The sequence below is a fragment of the Neovison vison genome, chromosome 1 (assembly GCF_020171115.1).
Source record: "Neovison vison isolate M4711 chromosome 1, ASM_NN_V1, whole genome shotgun sequence".
In the NCBI taxonomy this organism is placed as follows: domain Eukaryota; kingdom Metazoa; phylum Chordata; class Mammalia; order Carnivora; family Mustelidae; genus Neogale; species Neogale vison.
Genome location: NC_058091.1, coordinates 100,753,055 through 100,768,752, shown reverse-complemented (window position 1 = coordinate 100,768,752; position 15,698 = coordinate 100,753,055). Strand labels below are relative to the sequence as shown.

The 15,698-nt window shown below is 41.6% G+C and overlaps 1 protein-coding gene across 2 annotated transcripts in view; it reads right to left on the bottom strand.

Annotated features, from left to right (window-relative positions):
* Positions 1-12,888, bottom strand: part of FAM83B (family with sequence similarity 83 member B) — an 81,505-nt gene extending 68,617 nt beyond the window's left edge. Inside the window, exon 1 of one of the 2 annotated variants that reach the window (XM_044253067.1) lies at positions 12,859-12,888. The gene's annotated coding sequence lies outside the window, so the exon portion shown is untranslated. Of the gene's footprint in view, positions 1-12,763; positions 12,818-12,858 lie in introns of those variants that run through there. The other variant, XM_044253056.1, reaches the window with a different exon arrangement.
* Between the last annotated feature and the right edge of the window lie 2,810 nt (positions 12,889-15,698).

Sequence of the window (15,698 nt, the reverse complement as noted above, 5' to 3'; positions counted from 1 at the left end):
TGGCTTAAAATGCAAGTGGAATTAAAACAAATTACTGTTTTACCAACACCTAAACTACTCCTGAATTGCATTCTATCATGACACAAGCATTCCAGAAACGCCAATGGATGAGATAAGGTCATCCTAATGGGGTTGAATCTTGTGCTGTAAACTGTTTCATCTTGTCCTGATCCTGATCAATATACGTAACAATCATCCAGATGAATCAATAGAAACACATTGATACAGTTGGTAGAAATAAACAGCATATGCATTAGTTGCCAGGATTAATACACAATATGATCTTAAACTGGTGAAACAATATATCAACATGAATGAGATTAAATCTAATACAATAAATGTAAAAGTTTTAATATACATTAAAAATTAAACACACAGGGATACCCAGGTGGCTCAGTTGGTTAAGAATTTGCCTTCAGCTTAGGTCATGATCTCAGGGTCCTGGGGTCCTGGGATCAAGCCCCACATCAGGCTCTCTGCTCAGCGGGGAGCCTGCTTCTCCCTCTCCCTCTGCTCTTTCACCTGCCTGTGCTCACATCTCTCTCTCTCTCTCTCAAATAAATAAATAAATATTTAAAAATTAACCATACAAGTATAGGATTCAGCAGAGTTTGAGGTAGATTATGTCACAAAGAAGAGCTGAAAAATTAGAGGGTTTAATCCAAAGAGAACACTAACAGAGACACAGGAGAGCAGTCTTTTTTTTAAAGATTTTATTTATTTATTTGACAGGGAAAGATCACAAGGAGGCAGAGAAGCAGGCAGAGAGAGAGGGGAAAGCAGGCTCCCTGCTGAGCAGAGAGGCTGATGCAGGACTTGATCCCAGCACCCTGAGATCATGACCTGAGCCGAAGGCAGAGGCTTAACCCACTGAGCCACCCAGGTGCCCCAGAAAAGCAGTCTTTTAACTGCATGAAGGGGGAAAGTAGGGTTGAGTGACAAATCGCTGGTTAGCTCAGGGACACAGAGCGGGTGAGATGGCTGAAGTTATGCCTTTCGCTCTGCCACATATGGTGTTCAGATTTTGGTCACAAAATTTCAGGGCTCTAAGCTGCATGTCCCTTACTAGGAAAATGGGTAAAATAACGGTACTGACTGCAAAGGGACTAAATGAGATAAAAGCCCTCAACTCTGTATCAGCCATAAAGACTGCTAAAATAGGTAGTAATGAAAGATGACTTCAAATACTTCCATTTTGATCTCAGTGAGTACTTTGTAATTGATTAAATTCTTCTTCCCAGCTTATCTTTTAACTCAAGCAAAAGACCCTTCAGGTAAAGCATCCCGTGATGGTAACTGAAATTACCCCTCAAGCAATGGGGACTGCCCTGAGCCAGTGACACCCCTCAGTTATGGACCTGACCTTTCTTACCCACCTGCAGGTACCCACTGGCCTTTGTCCCACATTTTCCTTATATAAACCAGGAGGTATTTTCAGCACTTTGGAGACAGTCTTTGAGGAGCTAGTCCACTGTCTCCCTGGTGGTGGCCTCACTGAAATAAACTCCTTTCTCATTTCCCTACCACTACTGTCTCTGACTTTGGACTTTGTCAGCAGTGAGTGGCCAAACCTGGTCTGTTTGGGAACCTGGAGCCAGGCACTCCTGCACCCCACACCCTGGTTATAGTAATATAGAGGAGAATTTTACATAATAATATGGTTGGAGCACCAAGGGGCTCAGTCCTTAAGCATCTGGCTTCAGCTCAGATCATGATCCCAGGGTTCTGGAACTAAGCCCTGCATTGGGCTCCCTGCTCAGCAGGAAGCCTGCTTCTCTGTCTCCCACTCCCCCTGCTTTTGTTCCCTCACTCTCTCTGTCAAATAAATAAGTAAAATCTTTAAAAATAATGATAGTGATAATAATATGGTTCTATTTTTCTCTTACTTTCTTAATGAGTATCCTCTTTCTGTATGTAATCAAGCAAAGGGCATATTTCTGAAAGAATCTTACAATGTGTAATAAGCTGGGCTCCAGGGCACCCTCGCCAAAATTCTAATATGATATTCATTTTGCCTGCTGAAAAGATCTGTGATGCCCAGAAACCTGCTAACATTGTCTGGAGGGAGGGAGGTGGTTAAAAAAAGTGTTTATCATATGACAAGGTACTGCCTCATATCCTCAGTTTCTAAGTCAGCCTTCACAATTCAGCTTCATTTTTTTTTTTATTATGTTCAGTTAGCCACTATATAGTAAATTATTAGTTTTTGATGTAGTCTTCATTGTTTATGTGTAACACCCAGTGCTCCACACAATACCGGCCTTCCTTAATACCCACCACCAGATTACCCTATCCCACACCCCTCCCCTCTCAAACCCTCAGTTTGTCTCCCAGAGTCCATAGTCTCATGGTTCCTCTGCTTCTCTGATTCCCACCCCCATCAGTTTTCCCTCCCTTCCCCTATGGTCAGTTTCATTTTTTTTTTTTAAGAGAGAGAGAGAGAGTGAGAGAGAGAGAATGCACACAAGCAGGCATAGCTAAAGGTGGGGGGTGCAGAGGGAAAGGGAGAGAGAACCTTAAGCAGGCTGCATGGATCTCACCATCCATGACCTGTGATCATGACCTGAGCTGAAATTAACAGTCAGACACTCGGGATGCCTGGGTGGCTCAGGGGGTTAAGCCTCTGCCTTTGGCTCGGGTCATGATCTCAGGGTCCTGGGATGGAGTCCCACATCGGGCTCTCTGCTCAGCTGGGAACCTGCTTCCTCCTCTCTCTGTCTGCCTCTGCTCTGCGTATTGTGATCTCTGTCTGTCAAATAAAGTCTTAAAAAAAAGAGTCAGACATTCAACCAGTCAACTGAGCCACTCAGACCCAGCCCCTCAGCTTCATTGTTTGGAGGTGACATAAAGAATATTCTACACACTCATTCTCAAATGCAAAACAAACAAAAAGCCAAGAAGCCAAATGTAGCCTCCAGTAGTTTTGATAGCCTGCAAAAATGCTTATTTTTTTTTAAAGATTTTATTTATTCATTTGACAGAGAGAGATCACAAGTAGGCAGAGAGGCAGGCAGAGAGAGAGGGGGAAGGAGGATCCCCGCTGAGCAGAGAGCCCGATGAGGGCTCGATCCCAGGACTCTGGGATCATGACCTGAGCAGAAGGCAGAGGCTTTATCCCACTGAGTAACCCAGGCATCCCAAAAATGTGTGTATTATGATACTCTATGAATAGCAAGTAGGCTACCAAACTATATAACAGCAGCATAATTAAAGAAAATTCATCCAAAAACAAAAGTAAAGTCATATACATAAAAATGAAAGTGGCTGCCTTGGAGAGGCGGTTTTATGGGTGACTTCTTAAAACTACTTTACTCTTTTCTGTGTTGACCAAATGTTTACCAATACATATGTACTATTTTGCTTTGGGAAAAAAGGAATTTTTAAGAGAATTATTCCAATAGTTATTTTTTACTTTCGAATATCCTCTTCTTCTTCCATTCATGTATTAAGTTGACGGTCATAGGTAATTCAAAATACTGCATATAAAAGAGTTTAATAATTCTAACAGAGCAACATATGAACAAGTGCAGAATATGAGAAACTAAAGCTATATGGATTCAGGGACCAAAAGGAAAAAAGTAAAATAAAAGTAACTGCATACACTTAATGAGGACTGAGTAAGTAGTTCACTGATGGTGCAGTGCCTTCCCTAACTCCGCGGGGCTAGGAACAAAGGCATTGCAAGGAGCGCCCATAGCAATTTCTGCACATATTATCACTTTCCATGCACTATTTAAATGCATTATTCCCCACCTTCTTCACTATAAACTCTGTGATGGTGGAGATTATCTTTGTTTAGCACAATTATTAATGCTTAGTACATAATTGTTACATAACAAGCTAATAATACACTGCTTTAATAACAGCATAATAGAATGAGGGCGGATTAAATATGATAGGCCCAACAAATCCTAAAGTATAATTTGTTTTAAATGGTAATATCCAGGCAGAACTTTTTAAGACTGAAGCACATAGCTGTTTCTATTAAATGGAGGTTAGTTTTTTGATAATACAAACTATTACCCATTGAAAAGGGCTTTTAAAAGACTAATTACAAAACCACTGAGCACTGCAAAAGTAATTAGATAAATCCATAGATCTCTATCAAAAATAAACATAAATACCAATTTCAAATTTGCACTTTGTGAAAAGGATAGACTTGTTATCAAGTGTCCTTTGGGAATTCTCCCTAAGAACTGTATTTTGAAATGTTTAATTATGTTCAAATCAGTCTGAAAATCGTTTCTGTGTATTTAAATTAATCTTCATGAAACAAAGTTCTAAGTCTTAATTTTTTTAACACAGTGATACAAATTATCCATAAAATAGGACTTAGTTTTCCTCTGTTTTTGATATTTGTTCTGTCATTATATGAATTCATTTCACCAGGAAGAAAGGACTCACTGGGTGTTTAAATGGATTATAATTACAGACATTTAGTATGCCATTAAGGTGAAATTAGAGTAAACTATATATTCCAGAGGAGTACTGAGAAGTTTCAAAGTCTATATTTTCCAACGTGGTAAAACTGAGCAGTGTGAAGCTTAAATTTATCTATCACGTCATCCAGATGCAAATCCAGACAGATTCTAGTTTCAAGAAGTATGGAGATCTCTCTACCCTAAAGGTGGGAAAACTTGCAACAAGATCAGAATCTTTTATTTTTTTTTTCCCTCCCCTTGAGAGTCCTACAGTCCTGGAAGAAATGATTCTGAAGACAGACTACTGTTACTGACAATGGTACCTGAATATCATTGCTTGGGATACTGGTTTGCAGGTAAAAAAGGCTAAGTAAGAATTCCCTTCAAATGCCATCAAAGCTACTTATTTTTCTGCCATCTGGGCTTGGACTTGGGAACTTGACTCAGCTGTACTTTCACTCTTCTCGGTCAGTATTCCTCCCAGGGTAACGTCATCCAGTCTTACAAGAGGAAATACTCTATATCTGAGGATGATTTGAACATCTTCAGATGTTCAGATGTGACTGCTCCCCTTGGCTCCAGACTCATCTATTGGCCTGGTTTCTGAACACCTTCCCTGGTTTACTTTCTTTACACTGAACATGCCAAGTTAATTCCCATTTTAGGATCTTTGCACTAGTCATTCCAACAGTCTGGAATTATCTTTCTTTTCATTCCTATCTTACTCATGTGGCACCTCCTTAGGGAGGTCAAGAACCTACCCTCTCTGCTATGCTTAACTCTATTACCTGGTTTTATTTAACTTCTAGCACTTATAATTATGTAAAAATAATCAAGACATTTATTTGCCATTGGCTGTGTCCTCCTCACTAAAATGCGAGTTGATCAAAGGCCACCAAGCTGTTTATTCTAATTTATCTGTGCCACTGTCATATCGGGTATTCCTTGAGTATCACTGCTGTCTTAGAGAAGGCCTATTGTCTTACATCTTAAGTATGCTAGGATCTATGTTCCACTCTCCCTCACTTGTCATCACAAAGGGGAAATAACTAGGAGTCTCCCTATTTCCTTACTTGTTTGCCTGTCATATAACACCCATCCATGATTCCCGGATTACCACAGGAAGTGGGTTCAGGATCTTTCAACCTCAGCATTTAAACCTCTGTAGAATATAAAACAAGGACTTGATATATTTAGATGAGAGCACAAGGGCCCCACTGAGCAAAATGTTGAATGTGTCTCATATGCCCTCTTGTCCCAGCTTCTGAATCTACTTAAGACAACAGAAAGCCAATCTGGGCACACACTGACATTTACAGAACAGGTGCTGTAGGAAAACATCATGAATACGTGCTCCCGATGAACAATGAAAATGGCTTTCCAAATACTGGTAACAAAAACAGTGTGCTTCATCTATGAAAAAGTGAAAGTTTACAAACAAAAGGTCTGAAGAAAATGTATTTTCCTTATGTGCCTTGGGAATGTCAATCAAAACTCAGTGTTGTAAGTATTTAGAGGCAATAAAAAAATCTTGGGACTATTAAAAAAAAAGTAGAGAAGTGGGGCATCTGGGTGGCTCAGTTAAGCATCCAACTCTTGATTTCAGCTCAGATCATGATCTCAGGGTCCTGAGATCGAGCCCTGCGCAGTGCTCCAATTCTGCCTGACCCTTTCCCTCTGCTCCTCCCCTCACTCCCGCTTGTGTGCAAGCTCTCTCTTCAAAATAAACAAAAATCTTTAAAAAAAAATTAAAATAGAAGTTTAAAACAAATAATATTGTAGAAACTGTGCAAGGAGACACAAGTTTATTTAGTTAACATGCCAAAAAATATTTAGTATTAATAATATACCTAGCCCAGAAAGATTTTAATTTGTATAATTTGATTTGTATAAAGAGCCATATAAGTAAACAGAACATGTAAAGCAATTCCAAAGTCTATTTCTCTCAAGATTCACTTTTAATTAAGCCTGCTTAGATAGCTCTATCACAGATGAAATGAAGTGCTTCTTTTTTATTTTCCCTCAGGAATTCCCCCAAAAAATCTAATTGGAAAACTAGCCCGTCCTAGTTTAGACCTCGTATGGTTTTCTTCATTGGCCCTCTCACTTATAGAACACGTGCACATACAGAAGTTAACCAAAAAGATATAAATACATTTTTTTTAATGTGTAAAATGCTGTTGGTTTGTAAAGATGGGTTTCTAGGTCTTGTGGATCCTGCATGAACAGTGTTCCCACTCCTGTGCTACATTCCTGTGACAGTGGTTCTATCCTGTCAAGTCAAGTAATGACTTGAGTGAAGGCTCAGGCTTCTAAAGTTTTAGTCATGGTTCTCTAAACCAGACCCGGGCCAGAAACTGCACCTGGCAGCTCTTCCATTTCACTCCCATTTGTCTGTAAGGCCCACTTCAGTATAACTGTGACAGAGAAGGGAGATGATACCCCAAATAAGGATACCACTATGCTGAGATATGAAAATTAAACATAATAATTAGTTTCTTTAACCCAAGTAATCCATGATTTTATCAAGTCATTTATTCCATGTATAATACATGAACACACACTTAATTACAATGTTCATAGGCTCCTGTCCCAACTTTTGCATAACTATGTTTTGGGTCCTACGGTCTTAGAAAGATTTTAATTTTCTTTAGTGTCATTTTCTTACTGAGATTTTTTTAAAACAAAGTTTCAATTATATGGATTAGTAGTACCCTACTTAGTTCTTTTTGACCTTTGAACTTTTCTACATTAGACATTGACACTAAAAAGTACCTTTCCTGTGATGAATCCAGTTTTCAACCCATCAATTAACAAATATTTCAACTTACTGCACAGAGGATGTGGGCATGTCAATATCCAGTTTGAATAACATCATTATCCTTCTTTTTTACTATCTTATTTGCACCCTTATTTGAATATCTTCTTGAAACTTCAATCTATTTTATAAGTTTTAGGAAAATGGAAAAATGAGCCTTGATGTTAGTAAAATGTTTATCTAATAAGTTGAGTATAATAGAGGTAAAGATAGAAATTATTGAACATGCCAAAAAAGGCAAATCTTGAGTTTTAATCAGATGATCACCGTACACATGTTCTATTGTGAAGGTAAAGAACATGTTTTGTAAAAGATTTTATTTACTTATTTGACAGAGAGACGGAGAGTGAGCGAAAGAGCGAGAGCACAAGCAGGGGGGCAGCAGAGGGAGAGAGAGAGAGAGAGAGAAGCAGGCTCCCCACCGTACTCTCCCTTTGCCTCCCCAAGCAGGCGAAAAGGAGCAGGGAGACCAACATAAGGCTCCATCCCAGAACTCCAGGACCATGACACAAGCTGAAAGCAGACGCTTAACCCTGTGCCACTCGGACGCGCTAAAGAACATTTTTTAAAACATATAAAATGTCAGAAGTATATTGTTGAATAGTGTCTCTAATATTTGAAAGTGTAACTGGCAATTTAATTTATATTTTAACTCTTACAGAACAAAATTACCTCTGCAATATGTTATTTGATTTTCATATTATTTGAATTTTATAGATTTTTAGGAACCTAAAATGTACCAAAATAGAAAACTGCACTGATATTGAGAGATGACAGACCGAAATAAAGGCAAATAGGTGAACAGATGGAGAAATAGCCAAATAAACAGAAGTAGGGAACGGGCAAAAAGGAAAAAAAAAAAAAAAAAAAAAAAAAAGATGAGAGGTGAGCCAGAAAATGAAGATGAGCCTAAGGAGGAAAAGGGACAAGGAAAGGAGGGAAGGGAAGACAGAGGAAAAGAAAGAAAAGGAAGAGAAGCATGAACAAAGAAGCCAGAAACCATAAGATACTACAAAAGATCAGAGGGACAGTAAGAGAGGACAGAAGGAAGAGATGGAGGAAAGGCAGGCATGAACCTATAGCAAGCAGAGAGTCACAGGGGGTCTTGGTCACCAGTTCCTTACTCAAGAACAATTCGGCTTGATTTTGCCCTTCTCTAACAAATAATCAGAAATCACATTTACTCGAGAAAAAGACAATTCTTTTAAAACATCAGGAAACATGCCCTTCAACGGATGAATGGATAACGGATGAATGGAAGATGTGGTCCATATACACTATGGAGTATTATGCCTCCATCAGAAAGGATGAATACCCAACTTTTGTAGCAACATGGATGGGACTCGAAGAGATTATGTTGAGTGAAATAAGTCAAGCAGAGAGTCAATTATCATATGGTTTCACTTATTTGTGGAGCATAACAAATAGCATGGAGGACAAGGGGTGTTAGAGAGGAGAAGGGAGTTGGGGTAAATTGGAAGGGGAGGTGAACCACGAGAGACTATGGACTCTGAAAAACAATCTGAGGGGTTTGAAGTGGCGGGGGGGTGGGAGGTTGGGGTACCAGGTGGTGGGTATTATAGAGGGCACGGCTTGCATGGAGCACTGGGTGTGGTGAAAAAATAATGAATACTGTTTTTCTGGAAATAAATAAATTGGAAAAACAAACAAACAAACAAACAAACATCAGGAAACAGCTGCTGAATGAGTCAGAGGAGACTAAGCAGTTGGAGCAATGTACTATTAAGAATGGAGCCATCGCTGCCTACGTGTGGGAAAAAGGACCGTCCGGACAAATGCTCTGCTGGGTAACTCTAACCGCAGCCACTGAGGTGGAAGATGCCACTTTTTAGTGCTCTGGAAACTGCCGTTTCTTCCCCAAGTGAGTCATGTTTATACAATCAGAGCGACAATTTGACAATCAATAGAGAACTAAAACCCTTTGAAATGAAACTTTGACAAAACAAGTGAAAATAATGAACTGCCCAGTGATACGATGGGGAGACATCAGTTAACATTATTTTACTGTACTCTCCATACAAAGCGATCACAGAGAACCTCAGAGAAGGATGGGACATATGGGACATGCCACTGAAAAACCAGAAAGGCCAGCAGAGTTTAGGTACTTTGTCCAAAATCCCGACTGAGTCAGGTCTGCTAATGTTCAACTTCACAAATGATTAAAGGACATACACAATATCTGCTGGGACCTCCAGAGAATATGAAGGAAATATTAATTAAGTGGACCAGATTCATTAATTTCTGTTTGCACTTAGAAAAGTTATTAGGTCCCCAACTGTAAGCTTCCTGAGATCTAGGAACAGTCTCTTGCTGGCTCTCTTCCTACCCAGAGTGGAACACATTGCTCAGCACAGAACAGTCAACACATGCATGTTTAACGAATGCATAGAGTGTAAGAGCAAAAAGTCATAACTTGTAGATCTTAGTACTGCATAACTTCTGTGTAAACTCTTCAAAATCGCCCACTGCCAGCATGAAGGAGATGACACCTGGCCCATGCCAGTTCTCAAGAGGCTGACCTTACCTTCCCCAGAGATGGGTGCAGTCTGCAAACGACTTGCTACAAAGCCCAAAAGATAAAAGTCATGCGCCTTTAGGGGACATCTGGCCTAACTCCGAAGGACAGTAAGAAAATAAAACAAAATTACAAACTGAGGAGTAATTAGATGTCCCCAGAGGAAAAGGTTCCTCCTATCAGCTATGATCACATGATTCAAACACTTCCCAACACAGATGTCCCCAATGGGTGAATAGTCCTTGTGCTTGGATCGCCTCTCCAACCCAGTCTCATCTTCCTCACAGCACCATAGCTGCTGAAAACATCATCTGTCTCCCTGAGGCCCCACCCTGACCTCCTGTATATGTAAGCCTCCCAGCTCCTGAATAAACCCTCCTTCCCAATTCTGGAGCCAACTTGCTTCCACTCCATTTCACCTCCACATGAGCCCTTTCGTCTGAAGCCCAGCACTTGCCCAGTTCCTGTGTCAGCAGCCCACAGTACTCAGTTTCCAAGGATTAGTAGTACTAATCCCCCCCCCCAACCCCCTGAACTCTACTTCACCCTTGGGGGCTTGGATAGACACCATAAAACAATGCTAATGCCCAACGGCCTGCCTCAGTAAGAAGGAAGCTCTAGCTAAAGGCTCCAGCACATTTTCTCAGAGAAATGTTGATGGATTTAATTTTTGGTGGAGCTTAGGTGCTATGTACATAAACTTTAGTCCACAGTATCTTAAAATCTATAGTCATCACTCCGAGCACCATTTTTGGGGTGGTGGGGAGACTGTATTCTGACTTTTAAGTGATAAACTCACCAACAAAACTCTAAAATACATTTCACTTCCAGATTAGAAATAATTAAACAAAAATGTATTTCAAAATTACCAGTAACATTGTGTTTAACAGACTCTGAATTGTGAAACATCCTTAGAACACTCATATTTTACAAATTACAGAAGGACAGATATGCAAACTTACCCAACTAGCTAAACAAGGACAGCTTGTAATTTTACAAATAATTAGTTAAATTAAACTACGTGGGACCTTTTCAAAAGCTCTCAGCCAACCAGGTAATGTTACAGAAGAGGCCTGTTTTACTGGGATCACACTTTCACACACAAGATTCTCAAGACTTAAACTATAATGTTACATCTTGGAAACTCATTATTGTATAATGTAATCAAACAGGAAACAGGTAGATGAGTGGCTGTGGGATAAGTCATAGTCAAGAAAATACTCAATGTAGGAACCTCCACCATAAACTATAAGGGGATATGGTAGCAGAAGATTTAATAGCAAGAATTATAAAATTAAGCTATCCCAAAAGAGGTTAGTTATAGTTAAAGCAATAATCTCCAGAGAATAATCACAAAGACATCACTGAGTCAGCACCAGAGGTGTGGTTTGTCTCCGTCTATGCAATCCCTTTCAGCAACTGTTCAATAGGTAAAGCTTCCCACAATAAGTTCTGAGCATCTGTGGTCTAGAATGCGCAAGCTTTAAAAGCAGGATCCACCCAGCCCCTCAGGCAGGCTCTGCAAGGTGAAGCCAGCCCTCTTTAATAGGTGTGTACAACCCCATGTGCCCTAAACCCAAAAGCCAGGGGGTGGAATTTGAAACTGGAAGGTGTGGGGGCTGCCATCATCTTGGGAACCGCCATGATCCTGAGAAACAAAACAAAGGCAGACCCCAACCCCCACTAAATGCTGTTTCACATCCTTCTCATTCTTTAGTTATTTTGAAAAACCAACCCAACAAACAAACAAACAAAAAACCAGCTTTCTCTTCTAAGGCTCTTTCATCACTGTTCCCTTGTCCTATTTCTTGTCAGGACTGATTCAGCCTCAGTCATAGATTTCCCTGGGGCTCTGGCGCTGGTTGGGGATGAGAAAGGGAAAGAGGGGCGGAACCTGCCAGTAAGTAAACGGGCAAAATATGTAGCAAGTGGGAATCTGGAAATGAGTTGCTGGGCCATCTTGGTCTACACCCTTGACTGTTTGCTGCCAGCATGGCTTTTTCTTTGTGTTCTGGCCTTCTCGGAGTTCTCCACTTCTGGGTCAGAAACCCTAGAACCTAGAATCTCATCACTGCATGCACAGTCAGGACGATATCTTATGTTCCCACAGCCTCCTCCCTATAAAGCACCCTTGTCTCTTTATATAGTCATGAATGCAACTAACACATGGACATTCTCCGCCTCCTCACACACCTTCTAGAGGTAATGTGTCTCCCAGCGTGTTACAAAGAATAGGCCCAAAGTCTCCAAGTACCTTTCCAGAAGCTATATGCTCTAGGCACACTGTTCCTTTAGAGCAGTGGTTCTCAAAATCTGGAACGTACCAGAATCACCAAGCAACCCAACCAAGGACACAGACCCAGGCCAACTGGAGTTTTGAAAGCACGGGTTTCAACTCATCTGTGGACAGAAGCCCATTGGATACAAACAGAAGAGATTTTGTTAAGAAGAACTTTGCCTTCCCTTCCCAGTTCCACTCCCCACTCAAAATCTAAAGAACACATATGCCCTTCTGCAGGCTTGCTGCCCCCCCACCTTCCCTACTTGGGCCCCCACCCCCCGCCCGACCACACTACCCCCTGCCTTTAGTTCCTCCCACAAGGCTCTTCCCAGACACTTCCCACCTCCCCCTCCACAGGAGCGCGCGACGGACTTCTTGGGGACAGAGAAAACATGTCCAGGCTGGGCGGCGCCCGTTCCTGGGGGAACCCTCCCCTCCCCTCCCGAGACCTAACTTTTCAAACTTCCCTACGCGCTCTTAGCCACGCGACAATGAAAGAAAGTTGACCAGTCAGAGGAACCCGACCTCTGCACCCCGGCGAACTGCCGACCCCGCGCCGGCTTCCCAGGGGCGATCCCCATCCCTAGCCCCCGCCACCGGGCCCACCCAAGCTGGGTGCAGCCTCGGGACCCCACCGCATCCCGCTCGCGCGCCCGCCAGTCTCCCGCCCACCGAAGCCGGGGAAGGCAGCCCGGAGCCCCACTTACGGCCAGGAGCGCCCCCGAGCCGCGCGCCACCGCGCCCGCCACCGAACGTTTGCCGCCCAGGAAGCCGCGAGTCGGAGGGAGGGGAGGGGAGTTACCTGCAGAGCGTCAGGTTGGCGGAGGGAAGCTGACTCCCGCCCCGACCGCGCCTCCCCCGGCCTGGGTGCAGAGCCCAGTGAGGGCGGGTGCGGGGACGAGTTGCAACAAGTCCCAAGCGGTGCCACACCAAACCTCGCGCAACCAAAAAGCGCTCGCTACCTGTCTGAACTCAGAAACCCAACCCTCTCGCAACCCAGCCCTCTCCTAGCAAAGTATAAAGCCTTCCTTCCCCGTCAGCCCTCGAGGCTCCGGGGCGATTACAAGTGCCGACCCCTGGGCCAGGGCGAGCAGAAATCCAGAAGGACCACAGCGCACACCTGGGAATGGGGTGGACCTCTAAGAAGCCGGGCTGTGCTGTCCTTCCTAGGCTCTGGAATGCGTGGGGCGGGGGGAGAAGGGGTCTCGGGGATAGGGGGGGGGACGTGGGGGAGGGGGTGGTACCACCCTCGGGAGAGTGGGGCGGATTCAGCGTGCAGGAGAAAATTCCACTCAGCAGCCAGCAAGGCAGACCCCTACCCAACCGCCTGAATGTTTCCAGGCTTGGGAAAGCGCAGGGGGTGGAAAGGTGGTAGAAACACTGCTTGTGCACTTACCTTTTTATGTGAAAGAGAAATTCTAAACATCAATAAAGATTTGGTATCGACTTTGGATGACCCTGGTTGCTGACTTGAGATGAAAGATACTACTGTTTACAGTAGGAATACCTGCGTGAAAAGCAGGTCATTCTAGGTGGGATACTGTGTAACAAACTAAAGGGGGAATAGCGGCATTATCATTTGGTTTTAATATAAAATAATTACAGCAATTAATAAAATTTATTTTAAAAATGTGTCTACATCTCAATAAATCTCTTAAGAATGTTTCTAATAATTGTATAATCATATAGTCTTCAAAATATAGCTACTTGCAGCAAACGTTAAAAATTCAGCCTACTACAGGAAATAGGGAAACTTAGGGTAATAATAAGCATATTTTAAGCTTTTGGCATGATATGTAAATTATCATAAATGGAATTGACCTTAAAAATGACTTTTATGGATATTTCACTCTGAATAAAATGCTTGGGGAAAATGTTAAACCATAGGGATTTCAGTTAGGTCTTGACTGATGAGTAGATTTAGACAGGAGGATGACATTTACATATTTTAGATACTGAAACAGAGCAAAGGACTATGTCAGTAAAAGCAAGTTCCAAGAGAGAACAAAGGTAGGCTTCCCAGATTGTGGTGTCTGTGATTTACAGTTTCTTTTCTTCACTGGTATATGGAGAATTATCTTCATATATATATATATATATATATATATATATAACTTTTTTTTCTTCTGTCCCTGTAATTTCCATGTCTAACCTTTTAATATTTTTGCAACCCAGGTCTTCATTTTGACATCCAACTCACTCAATTTGTATTATCTGTGTGATACCTCATTTACTCATTTGCTTTTACAATGTTCAAAAATAATTCTAGATGTTTCTTATGAACATTTCAGACTGCAGTCATAAATATACACTTACTTAAAAATAGCAAGAATGTTTAAACTAAATAAGTTAAAATGGGCCCATAGAAAGTCTGATTTTTTTAAGATATTCATTTATACATAACTCAAGTGAAATTTCAAAGAAGGATATTTACTAGAGTGTTAATTATTAAAAGCAAATGAAAGAGAGGAAAATGTAGGTAGGAGAGAGAATCCATTAAAGGTGCTATGCTAGGGGCGCCCAGGTGGCTCAGTGGGCTAAAGTCTCTGCCTTCAGCTCAGGTCATGATCCTAGGAACCTGGAATCCAGCCCCACTTCAGGCTCTCTGCTCAGGAGGGAGCGTGCTTCCTTCCCTCTCCCTCTACCTGCCTCTCTGCCTACTTGTGATCTCTGTCAAATAAATGAATAAAATCTTTTTTTTAAAAAAAGGTGCTATGCTAAAGGCCTTCTGTCCTCAGTGGGATGGGAAAATATGTAAAACTGATGTGACTCCTTTAGCAGCTTATGACTCAGGTGAAGACACTGCTCTCTTCGGCAGCACATATCATAACTCAGGTGAAGACAGAGGACATGTGAACAAGGAAAGGAAGCTAGTAGTACAAGCCAGTATGAGGAACTAGAAATAGAAAGCACACAGGTCTTTAAAAGGTAAGAATAAGAAATGATTAACTGCTTAAATCATTAAGGGATGCTGATGGAACTTCACAGAACTGTAGGAATTTGAGTTGAATAATGACAGAAGTCATTAGTAGACTAAGTTTGTGTCCTTTTAAGAGCTCTAAAATAGGGGTGCCTGGGTGGCTCAGTGGGTTAAGCCTCTGCCTTTGGCTCAGGTCATGATCTCAGGGTCCTGGGATGGAGCTCTGCTCCCCAGGGAGCCTGCTTCCTCCTCTCTCTCTGCCTGCCTCTCTGCCTACCTATGATCTCTGTCAAATAAATAAATAAAATCTTTAAAAAAAAAAAAAAGCTCTAAAATATATATATTTTAATGCAGTTTAAGACAATGGCTTCCAGTCAGATAAACGCACTGATACAGAAAGAATGTCACGTGTAACAATAAAGAACTAGACATGTTTATCTAAAACATTTTTCCCAAGAATGCTGAGGGAAGTTAAGAAGCAAAACTACTCAGAGTGTTGGCAAAACCTACTACTGGCTGAATCAGAACATTAGTTTATTAGTCTTAAGACATTTCATGTTAAGACTACTGTGAAAATTATTGAAATAATCTTCATAATCATTTCATATATATGCCACATTTAAATTGTTACATAAAATGTTATGTAAGTGTCACTGGTTCAACACATAGATATTTAGAGTTTTCTAAGGAAAGGAATTGTGCCAGGAACTGGGCAGAGGATG